The following is a 13,040-nucleotide window of genomic DNA, read 5'->3' as shown; positions in this document are numbered from 1 at the left end:
TAGTCCGCTTCCGGGCCAGTGCGGGGCTGGGGGGGGCCGTGGTGCATCCGCCAGCAAATTTTATGATTGGTGCGAGTCGTGGGTATCTGTTTTACCCGGGTCAGCCAGGTGGCTGTCGGAGGTGTGGTAAGGAGGGGCATGTGGTTGCAACTTGTCCATGTATAATATGTAGAAGGTGTGGGGAGGAGGGGCATGTGGGGGCAAACTGTAAGAAAGAGCCTGTGTGTAATCTATGTGGCGAGAAGGGGCACATGTATAATCGGTGTTCGGGAAAGGTTCGAACATATGCACAGGCTGCATCAGCGGGGCCAGTGCCTTCGAGGGCGCAGCCGGGGACGGACAAGCAGGATACAGTCAGGGTTGCAGGAACATCGAGGGACGAGGAGGTGACTGGTCGGGTTGAGGGTTTGGGGAGTGACGATATGGATATCGTGCCAGAAACTGTGGGGACACCGGGAGAGGAGCTGGGAGAGGGGAGTCTGTCGCAGACTTTGGCGATGGTTGTGGGTTTGGCGGAGGCTTCTGGGGGGAAGGTTCAGGAGGATGAAGGGAAGGTGGGAGAAGGGTCTAAAGGTTTAGTGGAAGGGGTTTCATGGGCAGAAGTAATGTCTGCGGAAGAAGGAAGGAAGGAGGCGCAGGAGATAAGAGCAAAGCGGAAGTCGAAGAGGAAGCCGGAGGGGGAGGAACAACGGAGTAAGGCTAAGGGGGGTAGGATGAGTGTTGGTGACCCCAACCCCTTTGAGGTGTTGGCTGTGGAGGATTCGGAGGAGGACGGTGAGATGGAATGTTCGGGCAGGGAGACGCCAGGTCAGGCAAAGGTGGGGGATGCGACAGGGCAGACGAGTAGTGATGGGATTGGTAAGGGATCACTAGGAGCAGAGAGTAGTGAAGGGGCAGTAGAGACACCCGGGGAGGGTGGATCTGGAGTAGTTCGGGACACGAGGCAAGGGAGGGAGGCTAGGGCTATAGAATTCCAGAAGGTGTTAGGCCGTTGGGCCATACCACGGGTAGATCGTATTCAATGGTCTAAGGGGAAGGAGACTCCGTGGGACAGGGATGTAGATGAGGGGTGTAGTGCTGACGTTTGGACAGTACCCTGTAGATTGGATTGTAATGTTCGTGACGAGGGCATTATAGCGGAATTGCATTCCCGGGAGAGGTTTTATGACTCTCTAAAGTTCGAATATCAACTTGAGGGGTCTCGGGTGACGGCAGTGAGGGTGTCAGGAGATAGGGCGATAGAGTGTGCTAGGGCGTTGAATGAACTTCATGCAGCTTTGAAAAGGAGGAAAGAGCGGATGAAGGGGGGAAAGGGTGCGGAGGGGACGGGATGATTTGCATGAAGGGCGGGATTATGGATATGAGGGAAGGAGCATTCTGGTGTCAGTTTGTGGAAGGGTATGGGTAGAGACGTATTTTGGACTGTGGGCGAGGGCCGAAGGATGTTATTGTTTTGTTATGTATGTCTTGGGGGGTTTGACGTGGGTGGGGTGTGGTATGATATGAGGATATGCTGTGCGGGATGGTTAGTTTGTGTTACCCTGGGTGGAGGTATGGGTTTGTTATGGGGGGTTTGGTTTGTGGGATGGTTTGTTTCGTTTGTACATTTGTGGTTGTGTTGTTTATGGTTGGTGAAGATTGTTGAATGTTTGACCTTTATGAACTGTTTTTCAATAAAAAAAAAAAAAAAAAAAAAATCTGTTCTTATCAGTTTAATATCTGATACGTCCCCCATCGGGGGACCACATATTAAACGGATTTTTGGAACAGGGAGCTGGATCAGGAGCTTGCTCCGTCCTCTCCACGCATCGGCCCGGTATTGCAGCGCCTCCGGGAACGGTGCACTACCTTCTCTCAGCGGTGAAAAGACAGACGTAGCTAGCAAGCAAGCGAGGTGGACCGGAGCTCCTTCCTCTCCGGTCTCGTCTCTCGTCCATCTGTGTGTCTCTGTGTCTCTCTCTCTCCCCCTCCCCGTTCCCGTGCTCCCTCCGTGCACTTTCCCGCGCCTCGACTCTCTCGGCAAGCAGGCCGGCCCCCTTTTCGGCTCCCGTGCGTTTTCCCTCCAAAAAACTTAGTTTTTTCCTCCTTTTTCCAGGGAGGCAGGCGTGGCTTGTGTGTGTGTGTGTGTGTGTGTGTGTGTGTGTGTGTGTGTGTGTGTGTGTGTGTGTGTGTGTCCCCGTCCTTGCAGGCGGGCCCCTTTCGACAGCCGGCCGTTTTCCCTCCAAAAAACTTAGTATATACACCTTTTCTTTCTTTTTTTCGGCAGGCAGGCAGGTGTGTGTGTGTCCCCGTCCCTCCCGAGAGAGCGCTGCCCCTTGCCTCTGCCCGCAGGTGCCGACGGTCCGCTTTCGCTTGCAGCTCACTCGGCACGGCTGCTGCTGGTGGGAGGGGCCTAAGCTAAGGAGGCCGGCCGGCTGGCGCCCCCCGCGGCTGCGGTCGTTGTCGGGCCGTTGACAGGAGATCAAAGAGCAGGGCCCCCGCCCGGGACTGGCGGGCAGGCAGGCGAGCAAGCAGGCAGGCAAGAGAGGGGGAGAGCGGAGTCCGGGCGGCCGGCAGCCGCGTGCGGACCGGGCTCCAGAGGCGTCGGCCTGCGCCGCTGCGCGCCAGCCGGACGCCCGCGCGCCCGCCCAAGGCCGGCGTCGGGCATCGCTTCTCGGCCTTTTGGCTAAGATCAAGTGTAGTATCTGTTCTTATCAGTTTAATATCTGATACGTCCCCCATCGGGGGACCACATATTAAACGGATTTTTGGAACAGGGAGCTGGATCAGGAGCTTGCTCCGTCCTCTCCACGCATCGGCCCGGTATTGCAGCGCCTCCGGGAACGGTGCACTACCTTCTCTCAGCGGTGAAAAGACAGACGTAGCTAGCAAGCAAGCGAGGTGGACCGGAGCTCCTTCCTCTCCGGTCTCGTCTCTCGTCCATCTGTGTGTCTCTGTGTCTCTCTCTCTCCCCCTCCCCGTTCCCGTGCTCCCTCCGTGCACTTTCCCGCGCCTCGACTCTCTCGGCAAGCAGGCCGGCCCCCTTTTCGGCTCCCGTGCGTTTTCCCTCCAAAAAACTTAGTTTTTTCCTCCTTTTTCCAGGGAGGCAGGCGTGGCTTGTGTGTGTGTGTGTGTGTGTGTGTGTGTGTGTGTGTGTGTGTGTGTGTGTGTGTGTGTGTCCCCGTCCTTGCAGGCGGGCCCCTTTCGACAGCCGGCCGTTTTCCCTCCAAAAAACTTAGTATATACACCTTTTCTTTCTTTTTTTCGGCAGGCAGGCAGGTGTGTGTGTGTCCCCGTCCCTCCCGAGAGAGCGCTGCCCCTTGCCTCTGCCCGCAGGTGCCGACGGTCCGCTTTCGCTTGCAGCTCACTCGGCACGGCTGCTGCTGGTGGGAGGGGCCTAAGCTAAGGAGGCCGGCCGGCTGGCGCCCCCCGCGGCTGCGGTCGTTGTCGGGCCGTTGACAGGAGATCAAAGAGCAGGGCCCCCGCCCGGGACTGGCGGGCAGGCAGGCGAGCAAGCAGGCAGGCAAGAGAGGGGGAGAGCGGAGTCCGGGCGGCCGGCAGCCGCGTGCGGACCGGGCTCCAGAGGCGTCGGCCTGCGCCGCTGCGCGCCAGCCGGACGCCCGCGCGCCCGCCCAAGGCCGGCGTCGGGCATCGCTTCTCGGCCTTTTGGCTAAGATCAAGTGTAGTATCTGTTCTTATCAGTTTAATATCTGATACGTCCCCCATCGGGGGACCACATATTAAACGGATTTTTGGAACAGGGAGCTGGATCAGGAGCTTGCTCCGTCCTCTCCACGCATCGGCCCGGTATTGCAGCGCCTCCGGGAACGGTGCACTACCTTCTCTCAGCGGTGAAAAGACAGACGTAGCTAGCAAGCAAGCGAGGTGGACCGGAGCTCCTTCCTCTCCGGTCTCGTCTCTCGTCCATCTGTGTGTCTCTGTGTCTCTCTCTCTCCCCCTCCCCGTTCCCGTGCTCCCTCCGTGCACTTTCCCGCGCCTCGACTCTCTCGGCAAGCAGGCCGGCCCCCTTTTCGGCTCCCGTGCGTTTTCCCTCCAAAAAACTTAGTTTTTTCCTCCTTTTTCCAGGGAGGCAGGCGTGGCTTGTGTGTGTGTGTGTGTGTGTGTGTGTGTGTGTGTGTGTGTGTGTGTGTGTGTGTGTGTCCCCGTCCTTGCAGGCGGGCCCCTTTCGACAGCCGGCCGTTTTCCCTCCAAAAAACTTAGTATATACACCTTTTCTTTCTTTTTTTCGGCAGGCAGGCAGGTGTGTGTGTGTCCCCGTCCCTCCCGAGAGAGCGCTGCCCCTTGCCTCTGCCCGCAGGTGCCGACGGTCCGCTTTCGCTTGCAGCTCACTCGGCACGGCTGCTGCTGGTGGGAGGGGCCTAAGCTAAGGAGGCCGGCCGGCTGGCGCCCCCCGCGGCTGCGGTCGTTGTCGGGCCGTTGACAGGAGATCAAAGAGCAGGGCCCCCGCCCGGGACTGGCGGGCAGGCAGGCGAGCAAGCAGGCAGGCAAGAGAGGGGGAGAGCGGAGTCCGGGCGGCCGGCAGCCGCGTGCGGACCGGGCTCCAGAGGCGTCGGCCTGCGCCGCTGCGCGCCAGCCGGACGCCCGCGCGCCCGCCCAAGGCCGGCGTCGGGCATCGCTTCTCGGCCTTTTGGCTAAGATCAAGTGTAGTATCTGTTCTTATCAGTTTAATATCTGATACGTCCCCCATCGGGGGACCACATATTAAACGGATTTTTGGAACAGGGAGCTGGATCAGGAGCTTGCTCCGTCCTCTCCACGCATCGGCCCGGTATTGCAGCGCCTCCGGGAACGGTGCACTACCTTCTCTCAGCGGTGAAAAGACAGACGTAGCTAGCAAGCAAGCGAGGTGGACCGGAGCTCCTTCCTCTCCGGTCTCGTCTCTCGTCCATCTGTGTGTCTCTGTGTCTCTCTCTCTCCCCCTCCCCGTTCCCGTGCTCCCTCCGTGCACTTTCCCGCGCCTCGACTCTCTCGGCAAGCAGGCCGGCCCCCTTTTCGGCTCCCGTGCGTTTTCCCTCCAAAAAACTTAGTTTTTTCCTCCTTTTTCCAGGGAGGCAGGCGTGGCTTGTGTGTGTGTGTGTGTGTGTGTGTGTGTGTGTGTGTGTGTGTGTGTGTGTGTGTGTGTGTCCCCGTCCTTGCAGGCGGGCCCCTTTCGACAGCCGGCCGTTTTCCCTCCAAAAAACTTAGTATATACACCTTTTCTTTCTTTTTTTCGGCAGGCAGGCAGGTGTGTGTGTGTCCCCGTCCCTCCCGAGAGAGCGCTGCCCCTTGCCTCTGCCCGCAGGTGCCGACGGTCCGCTTTCGCTTGCAGCTCACTCGGCACGGCTGCTGCTGGTGGGAGGGGCCTAAGCTAAGGAGGCCGGCCGGCTGGCGCCCCCCGCGGCTGCGGTCGTTGTCGGGCCGTTGACAGGAGATCAAAGAGCAGGGCCCCCGCCCGGGACTGGCGGGCAGGCAGGCGAGCAAGCAGGCAGGCAAGAGAGGGGGAGAGCGGAGTCCGGGCGGCCGGCAGCCGCGTGCGGACCGGGCTCCAGAGGCGTCGGCCTGCGCCGCTGCGCGCCAGCCGGACGCCCGCGCGCCCGCCCAAGGCCGGCGTCGGGCATCGCTTCTCGGCCTTTTGGCTAAGATCAAGTGTAGTATCTGTTCTTATCAGTTTAATATCTGATACGTCCCCCATCGGGGGACCACATATTAAACGGATTTTTGGAACAGGGAGCTGGATCAGGAGCTTGCTCCGTCCTCTCCACGCATCGGCCCGGTATTGCAGCGCCTCCGGGAACGGTGCACTACCTTCTCTCAGCGGTGAAAAGACAGACGTAGCTAGCAAGCAAGCGAGGTGGACCGGAGCTCCTTCCTCTCCGGTCTCGTCTCTCGTCCATCTGTGTGTCTCTGTGTCTCTCTCTCTCCCCCTCCCCGTTCCCGTGCTCCCTCCGTGCACTTTCCCGCGCCTCGACTCTCTCGGCAAGCAGGCCGGCCCCCTTTTCGGCTCCCGTGCGTTTTCCCTCCAAAAAACTTAGTTTTTTCCTCCTTTTTCCAGGGAGGCAGGCGTGGCTTGTGTGTGTGTGTGTGTGTGTGTGTGTGTGTGTGTGTGTGTGTGTGTGTGTGTGTGTGTGTCCCCGTCCTTGCAGGCGGGCCCCTTTCGACAGCCGGCCGTTTTCCCTCCAAAAAACTTAGTATATACACCTTTTCTTTCTTTTTTTCGGCAGGCAGGCAGGTGTGTGTGTGTCCCCGTCCCTCCCGAGAGAGCGCTGCCCCTTGCCTCTGCCCGCAGGTGCCGACGGTCCGCTTTCGCTTGCAGCTCACTCGGCACGGCTGCTGCTGGTGGGAGGGGCCTAAGCTAAGGAGGCCGGCCGGCTGGCGCCCCCCGCGGCTGCGGTCGTTGTCGGGCCGTTGACAGGAGATCAAAGAGCAGGGCCCCCGCCCGGGACTGGCGGGCAGGCAGGCGAGCAAGCAGGCAGGCAAGAGAGGGGGAGAGCGGAGTCCGGGCGGCCGGCAGCCGCGTGCGGACCGGGCTCCAGAGGCGTCGGCCTGCGCCGCTGCGCGCCAGCCGGACGCCCGCGCGCCCGCCCAAGGCCGGCGTCGGGCATCGCTTCTCGGCCTTTTGGCTAAGATCAAGTGTAGTATCTGTTCTTATCAGTTTAATATCTGATACGTCCCCCATCGGGGGACCACATATTAAACGGATTTTTGGAACAGGGAGCTGGATCAGGAGCTTGCTCCGTCCTCTCCACGCATCGGCCCGGTATTGCAGCGCCTCCGGGAACGGTGCACTACCTTCTCTCAGCGGTGAAAAGACAGACGTAGCTAGCAAGCAAGCGAGGTGGACCGGAGCTCCTTCCTCTCCGGTCTCGTCTCTCGTCCATCTGTGTGTCTCTGTGTCTCTCTCTCTCCCCCTCCCCGTTCCCGTGCTCCCTCCGTGCACTTTCCCGCGCCTCGACTCTCTCGGCAAGCAGGCCGGCCCCCTTTTCGGCTCCCGTGCGTTTTCCCTCCAAAAAACTTAGTTTTTTCCTCCTTTTTCCAGGGAGGCAGGCGTGGCTTGTGTGTGTGTGTGTGTGTGTGTGTGTGTGTGTGTGTGTGTGTGTGTGTGTGTGTGTGTCCCCGTCCTTGCAGGCGGGCCCCTTTCGACAGCCGGCCGTTTTCCCTCCAAAAAACTTAGTATATACACCTTTTCTTTCTTTTTTTCGGCAGGCAGGCAGGTGTGTGTGTGTCCCCGTCCCTCCCGAGAGAGCGCTGCCCCTTGCCTCTGCCCGCAGGTGCCGACGGTCCGCTTTCGCTTGCAGCTCACTCGGCACGGCTGCTGCTGGTGGGAGGGGCCTAAGCTAAGGAGGCCGGCCGGCTGGCGCCCCCCGCGGCTGCGGTCGTTGTCGGGCCGTTGACAGGAGATCAAAGAGCAGGGCCCCCGCCCGGGACTGGCGGGCAGGCAGGCGAGCAAGCAGGCAGGCAAGAGAGGGGGAGAGCGGAGTCCGGGCGGCCGGCAGCCGCGTGCGGACCGGGCTCCAGAGGCGTCGGCCTGCGCCGCTGCGCGCCAGCCGGACGCCCGCGCGCCCGCCCAAGGCCGGCGTCGGGCATCGCTTCTCGGCCTTTTGGCTAAGATCAAGTGTAGTATCTGTTCTTATCAGTTTAATATCTGATACGTCCCCCATCGGGGGACCACATATTAAACGGATTTTTGGAACAGGGAGCTGGATCAGGAGCTTGCTCCGTCCTCTCCACGCATCGGCCCGGTATTGCAGCGCCTCCGGGAACGGTGCACTACCTTCTCTCAGCGGTGAAAAGACAGACGTAGCTAGCAAGCAAGCGAGGTGGACCGGAGCTCCTTCCTCTCCGGTCTCGTCTCTCGTCCATCTGTGTGTCTCTGTGTCTCTCTCTCTCCCCCTCCCCGTTCCCGTGCTCCCTCCGTGCACTTTCCCGCGCCTCGACTCTCTCGGCAAGCAGGCCGGCCCCCTTTTCGGCTCCCGTGCGTTTTCCCTCCAAAAAACTTAGTTTTTTCCTCCTTTTTCCAGGGAGGCAGGCGTGGCTTGTGTGTGTGTGTGTGTGTGTGTGTGTGTGTGTGTGTGTGTGTGTGTGTGTGTGTCCCCGTCCTTGCAGGCGTGTCCCCGTCCTTGCAGGCGGGCCCCTTTCGACAGCCGGCCGTTTTCCCTCCAAAAAACTTAGTATATACACCTTTTCTTTCTTTTTTTCGGCAGGCAGGCAGGTGTGTGTGTGTCCCCGTCCCTCCCGAGAGAGCGCTGCCCCTTGCCTCTGCCCGCAGGTGCCGACGGTCCGCTTTCGCTTGCAGCTCACTCGGCACGGCTGCTGCTGGTGGGAGGGGCCTAAGCTAAGGAGGCCGGCCGGCTGGCGCCCCCCGCGGCTGCGGTCGTTGTCGGGCCGTTGACAGGAGATCAAAGAGCAGGGCCCCCGCCCGGGACTGGCGGGCAGGCAGGCGAGCAAGCAGGCAGGCAAGAGAGGGGGAGAGCGGAGTCCGGGCGGCCGGCAGCCGCGTGCGGACCGGGCTCCAGAGGCGTCGGCCTGCGCCGCTGCGCGCCAGCCGGACGCCCGCGCGCCCGCCCAAGGCCGGCGTCGGGCATCGCTTCTCGGCCTTTTGGCTAAGATCAAGTGTAGTATCTGTTCTTATCAGTTTAATATCTGATACGTCCCCCATCGGGGGACCACATATTAAACGGATTTTTGGAACAGGGAGCTGGATCAGGAGCTTGCTCCGTCCTCTCCACGCATCGGCCCGGTATTGCAGCGCCTCCGGGAACGGTGCACTACCTTCTCTCAGCGGTGAAAAGACAGACGTAGCTAGCAAGCAAGCGAGGTGGACCGGAGCTCCTTCCTCTCCGGTCTCGTCTCTCGTCCATCTGTGTGTCTCTGTGTCTCTCTCTCTCCCCCTCCCCGTTCCCGTGCTCCCTCCGTGCACTTTCCCGCGCCTCGACTCTCTCGGCAAGCAGGCCGGCCCCCTTTTCGGCTCCCGTGCGTTTTCCCTCCAAAAAACTTAGTTTTTTCCTCCTTTTTCCAGGGAGGCAGGCGTGGCTTGTGTGTGTGTGTGTGTGTGTGTGTGTGTGTGTGTGTGTGTGTGTGTGTGTGTCCCCGTCCTTGCAGGCGGGCCCCTTTCGACAGCCGGCCGTTTTCCCTCCAAAAAACTTAGTATATACACCTTTTCTTTCTTTTTTTCGGCAGGCAGGCAGGTGTGTGTGTGTCCCCGTCCCTCCCGAGAGAGCGCTGCCCCTTGCCTCTGCCCGCAGGTGCCGACGGTCCGCTTTCGCTTGCAGCTCACTCGGCACGGCTGCTGCTGGTGGGAGGGGCCTAAGCTAAGGAGGCCGGCCGGCTGGCGCCCCCCGCGGCTGCGGTCGTTGTCGGGCCGTTGACAGGAGATCAAAGAGCAGGGCCCCCGCCCGGGACTGGCGGGCAGGCAGGCGAGCAAGCAGGCAGGCAAGAGAGGGGGAGAGCGGAGTCCGGGCGGCCGGCAGCCGCGTGCGGACCGGGCTCCAGAGGCGTCGGCCTGCGCCGCTGCGCGCCAGCCGGACGCCCGCGCGCCCGCCCAAGGCCGGCGTCGGGCATCGCTTCTCGGCCTTTTGGCTAAGATCAAGTGTAGTATCTGTTCTTATCAGTTTAATATCTGATACGTCCCCCATCGGGGGACCACATATTAAACGGATTTTTGGAACAGGGAGCTGGATCAGGAGCTTGCTCCGTCCTCTCCACGCATCGGCCCGGTATTGCAGCGCCTCCGGGAACGGTGCACTACCTTCTCTCAGCGGTGAAAAGACAGACGTAGCTAGCAAGCAAGCGAGGTGGACCGGAGCTCCTTCCTCTCCGGTCTCGTCTCTCGTCCATCTGTGTGTCTCTGTGTCTCTCTCTCTCCCCCTCCCCGTTCCCGTGCTCCCTCCGTGCACTTTCCCGCGCCTCGACTCTCTCGGCAAGCAGGCCGGCCCCCTTTTCGGCTCCCGTGCGTTTTCCCTCCAAAAAACTTAGTTTTTTCCTCCTTTTTCCAGGGAGGCAGGCGTGGCTTGTGTGTGTGTGTGTGTGTGTGTGTGTGTGTGTGTGTGTGTGTGTGTGTGTGTGTCCCCGTCCTTGCAGGCGGGCCCCTTTCGACAGCCGGCCGTTTTCCCTCCAAAAAACTTAGTATATACACCTTTTCTTTCTTTTTTTCGGCAGGCAGGCAGGTGTGTGTGTGTCCCCGTCCCTCCCGAGAGAGCGCTGCCCCTTGCCTCTGCCCGCAGGTGCCGACGGTCCGCTTTCGCTTGCAGCTCACTCGGCACGGCTGCTGCTGGTGGGAGGGGCCTAAGCTAAGGAGGCCGGCCGGCTGGCGCCCCCCGCGGCTGCGGTCGTTGTCGGGCCGTTGACAGGAGATCAAAGAGCAGGGCCCCCGCCCGGGACTGGCGGGCAGGCAGGCGAGCAAGCAGGCAGGCAAGAGAGGGGGAGAGCGGAGTCCGGGCGGCCGGCAGCCGCGTGCGGACCGGGCTCCAGAGGCGTCGGCCTGCGCCGCTGCGCGCCAGCCGGACGCCCGCGCGCCCGCCCAAGGCCGGCGTCGGGCATCGCTTCTCGGCCTTTTGGCTAAGATCAAGTGTAGTATCTGTTCTTATCAGTTTAATATCTGATACGTCCCCCATCGGGGGACCACATATTAAACGGATTTTTGGAACAGGGAGCTGGATCAGGAGCTTGCTCCGTCCTCTCCACGCATCGGCCCGGTATTGCAGCGCCTCCGGGAACGGTGCACTACCTTCTCTCAGCGGTGAAAAGACAGACGTAGCTAGCAAGCAAGCGAGGTGGACCGGAGCTCCTTCCTCTCCGGTCTCGTCTCTCGTCCATCTGTGTGTCTCTGTGTCTCTCTCTCTCCCCCTCCCCGTTCCCGTGCTCCCTCCGTGCACTTTCCCGCGCCTCGACTCTCTCGGCAAGCAGGCCGGCCCCCTTTTCGGCTCCCGTGCGTTTTCCCTCCAAAAAACTTAGTTTTTTCCTCCTTTTTCCAGGGAGGCAGGCGTGGCTTGTGTGTGTGTGTGTGTGTGTGTGTGTGTGTGTGTGTGTGTGTGTGTGTGTGTGCCCCGTCCTTGCAGGCGGGCCCCTTTCGACAGCCGGCCGTTTTCCCTCCAAAAAACTTAGTATATACACCTTTTCTTTCTTTTTTTCGGCAGGCAGGCAGGTGTGTGTGTGTCCCCGTCCCTCCCGAGAGAGCGCTGCCCCTTGCCTCTGCCCGCAGGTGCCGACGGTCCGCTTTCGCTTGCAGCTCACTCGGCACGGCTGCTGCTGGTGGGAGGGGCCTAAGCTAAGGAGGCCGGCCGGCTGGCGCCCCCCGCGGCTGCGGTCGTTGTCGGGCCGTTGACAGGAGATCAAAGAGCAGGGCCCCCGCCCGGGACTGGCGGGCAGGCAGGCGAGCAAGCAGGCAGGCAAGAGAGGGGGAGAGCGGAGTCCGGGCGGCCGGCAGCCGCGTGCGGACCGGGCTCCAGAGGCGTCGGCCTGCGCCGCTGCGCGCCAGCCGGACGCCCGCGCGCCCGCCCAAGGCCGGCGTCGGGCATCGCTTCTCGGCCTTTTGGCTAAGATCAAGTGTAGTATCTGTTCTTATCAGTTTAATATCTGATACGTCCCCCATCGGGGGACCACATATTAAACGGATTTTTGGAACAGGGAGCTGGATCAGGAGCTTGCTCCGTCCTCTCCACGCATCGGCCCGGTATTGCAGCGCCTCCGGGAACGGTGCACTACCTTCTCTCAGCGGTGAAAAGACAGACGTAGCTAGCAAGCAAGCGAGGTGGACCGGAGCTCCTTCCTCTCCGGTCTCGTCTCTCGTCCATCTGTGTGTCTCTGTGTCTCTCTCTCTCCCCCTCCCCGTTCCCGTGCTCCCTCCGTGCACTTTCCCGCGCCTCGACTCTCTCGGCAAGCAGGCCGGCCCCCTTTTCGGCTCCCGTGCGTTTTCCCTCCAAAAAACTTAGTTTTTTCCTCCTTTTTCCAGGGAGGCAGGCGTGGCTTGTGTGTGTGTGTGTGTGTGTGTGTGTGTGTGTGTGTGTGTGTGTGTGTGTGTCCCCGTCCTTGCAGGCGGGCCCCTTTCGACAGCCGGCCGTTTTCCCTCCAAAAAACTTAGTATATACACCTTTTCTTTCTTTTTTTCGGCAGGCAGGCAGGTGTGTGTGTGTCCCCGTCCCTCCCGAGAGAGCGCTGCCCCTTGCCTCTGCCCGCAGGTGCCGACGGTCCGCTTTCGCTTGCAGCTCACTCGGCACGGCTGCTGCTGGTGGGAGGGGCCTAAGCTAAGGAGGCCGGCCGGCTGGCGCCCCCCGCGGCTGCGGTCGTTGTCGGGCCGTTGACAGGAGATCAAAGAGCAGGGCCCCCGCCCGGGACTGGCGGGCAGGCAGGCGAGCAAGCAGGCAGGCAAGAGAGGGGGAGAGCGGAGTCCGGGCGGCCGGCAGCCGCGTGCGGACCGGGCTCCAGAGGCGTCGGCCTGCGCCGCTGCGCGCCAGCCGGACGCCCGCGCGCCCGCCCAAGGCCGGCGTCGGGCATCGCTTCTCGGCCTTTTGGCTAAGATCAAGTGTAGTATCTGTTCTTATCAGTTTAATATCTGATACGTCCCCCATCGGGGGACCACATATTAAACGGATTTTTGGAACAGGGAGCTGGATCAGGAGCTTGCTCCGTCCTCTCCACGCATCGGCCCGGTATTGCAGCGCCTCCGGGAACGGTGCACTACCTTCTCTCAGCGGTGAAAAGACAGACGTAGCTAGCAAGCAAGCGAGGTGGACCGGAGCTCCTTCCTCTCCGGTCTCGTCTCTCGTCCATCTGTGTGTCTCTGTGTCTCTCTCTCTCCCCCTCCCCGTTCCCGTGCTCCCTCCGTGCACTTTCCCGCGCCTCGACTCTCTCGGCAAGCAGGCCGGCCCCCTTTTCGGCTCCCGTGCGTTTTCCCTCCAAAAAACTTAGTTTTTTCCTCCTTTTTCCAGGGAGGCAGGCGTGGCTGTGTGTGTGTGTGTGTGTGTGTGTGTGTGTGTGTGTGTGTGTGTGTGTGTGTGTCCCCGTCCTTGCAGGCGGGCCCCTTTCGACAGCCGGCCGTTTTCCCTCCAAAAAACTTAGTATATACA

General features: G+C 61.2%; 12 non-coding genes across 12 annotated transcripts; all 12 read left to right on the top strand.

The window, feature by feature from the left end:
* Positions 1–1,662: 1,662 nt before the first annotated feature.
* LOC148806653 (U2 spliceosomal RNA) lies at positions 1,663–1,850 on the top strand. The gene has a single exon (XR_016089587.1). It is a non-coding gene; the product is annotated as a U2 spliceosomal RNA (small nuclear RNA).
* Positions 1,851–2,645: 795 nt separating this feature from the next.
* Positions 2,646–2,836, top strand: LOC148806652 (U2 spliceosomal RNA). Its single transcript, XR_016089454.1, has one exon. It is a non-coding gene; the product is annotated as a U2 spliceosomal RNA (small nuclear RNA).
* Positions 2,837–3,629: 793 nt separating this feature from the next.
* LOC148806651 (U2 spliceosomal RNA) lies at positions 3,630–3,820 on the top strand. Its single transcript, XR_016089453.1, has one exon. It is a non-coding gene; the product is annotated as a U2 spliceosomal RNA (small nuclear RNA).
* Positions 3,821–4,611: 791 nt separating this feature from the next.
* LOC148806650 (U2 spliceosomal RNA) lies at positions 4,612–4,802 on the top strand. Its single transcript, XR_016089452.1, has one exon. It is a non-coding gene; the product is annotated as a U2 spliceosomal RNA (small nuclear RNA).
* Positions 4,803–5,595: 793 nt separating this feature from the next.
* On the top strand, positions 5,596–5,786 carry LOC148806649 (U2 spliceosomal RNA). The gene has a single exon (XR_016089451.1). It is a non-coding gene; the product is annotated as a U2 spliceosomal RNA (small nuclear RNA).
* Positions 5,787–6,579: 793 nt separating this feature from the next.
* On the top strand, positions 6,580–6,770 carry LOC148806648 (U2 spliceosomal RNA). Its single transcript, XR_016089450.1, has one exon. It is a non-coding gene; the product is annotated as a U2 spliceosomal RNA (small nuclear RNA).
* Positions 6,771–7,561: 791 nt separating this feature from the next.
* LOC148806647 (U2 spliceosomal RNA) lies at positions 7,562–7,752 on the top strand. The gene has a single exon (XR_016089449.1). It is a non-coding gene; the product is annotated as a U2 spliceosomal RNA (small nuclear RNA).
* An 807-nt stretch (positions 7,753–8,559) lies between these two features.
* Positions 8,560–8,750, top strand: LOC148806646 (U2 spliceosomal RNA). The gene has a single exon (XR_016089447.1). It is a non-coding gene; the product is annotated as a U2 spliceosomal RNA (small nuclear RNA).
* A 785-nt stretch (positions 8,751–9,535) lies between these two features.
* On the top strand, positions 9,536–9,726 carry LOC148806645 (U2 spliceosomal RNA). Its single transcript, XR_016089446.1, has one exon. It is a non-coding gene; the product is annotated as a U2 spliceosomal RNA (small nuclear RNA).
* A 787-nt stretch (positions 9,727–10,513) lies between these two features.
* LOC148806644 (U2 spliceosomal RNA) lies at positions 10,514–10,704 on the top strand. The gene has a single exon (XR_016089445.1). It is a non-coding gene; the product is annotated as a U2 spliceosomal RNA (small nuclear RNA).
* Positions 10,705–11,490: 786 nt separating this feature from the next.
* Positions 11,491–11,681, top strand: LOC148806643 (U2 spliceosomal RNA). The gene has a single exon (XR_016089444.1). It is a non-coding gene; the product is annotated as a U2 spliceosomal RNA (small nuclear RNA).
* A 785-nt stretch (positions 11,682–12,466) lies between these two features.
* Positions 12,467–12,657, top strand: LOC148806642 (U2 spliceosomal RNA). Its single transcript, XR_016089443.1, has one exon. It is a non-coding gene; the product is annotated as a U2 spliceosomal RNA (small nuclear RNA).
* Positions 12,658–13,040: the final 383 nt, after the last annotated feature.

The sequence above is a fragment of the Atractosteus spatula genome, unplaced genomic scaffold (genome assembly GCF_055471065.1).
Source record: "Atractosteus spatula isolate fAtrSpa1 unplaced genomic scaffold, fAtrSpa1.hap1 Scaffold_5, whole genome shotgun sequence".
Classification (NCBI taxonomy): Eukaryota; Metazoa; Chordata; class Actinopteri; order Semionotiformes; family Lepisosteidae; genus Atractosteus; species Atractosteus spatula.
Note: the sequence above shows the minus strand (reverse complement) of the source record. Positions and strands in the feature narration are given on the sequence as shown.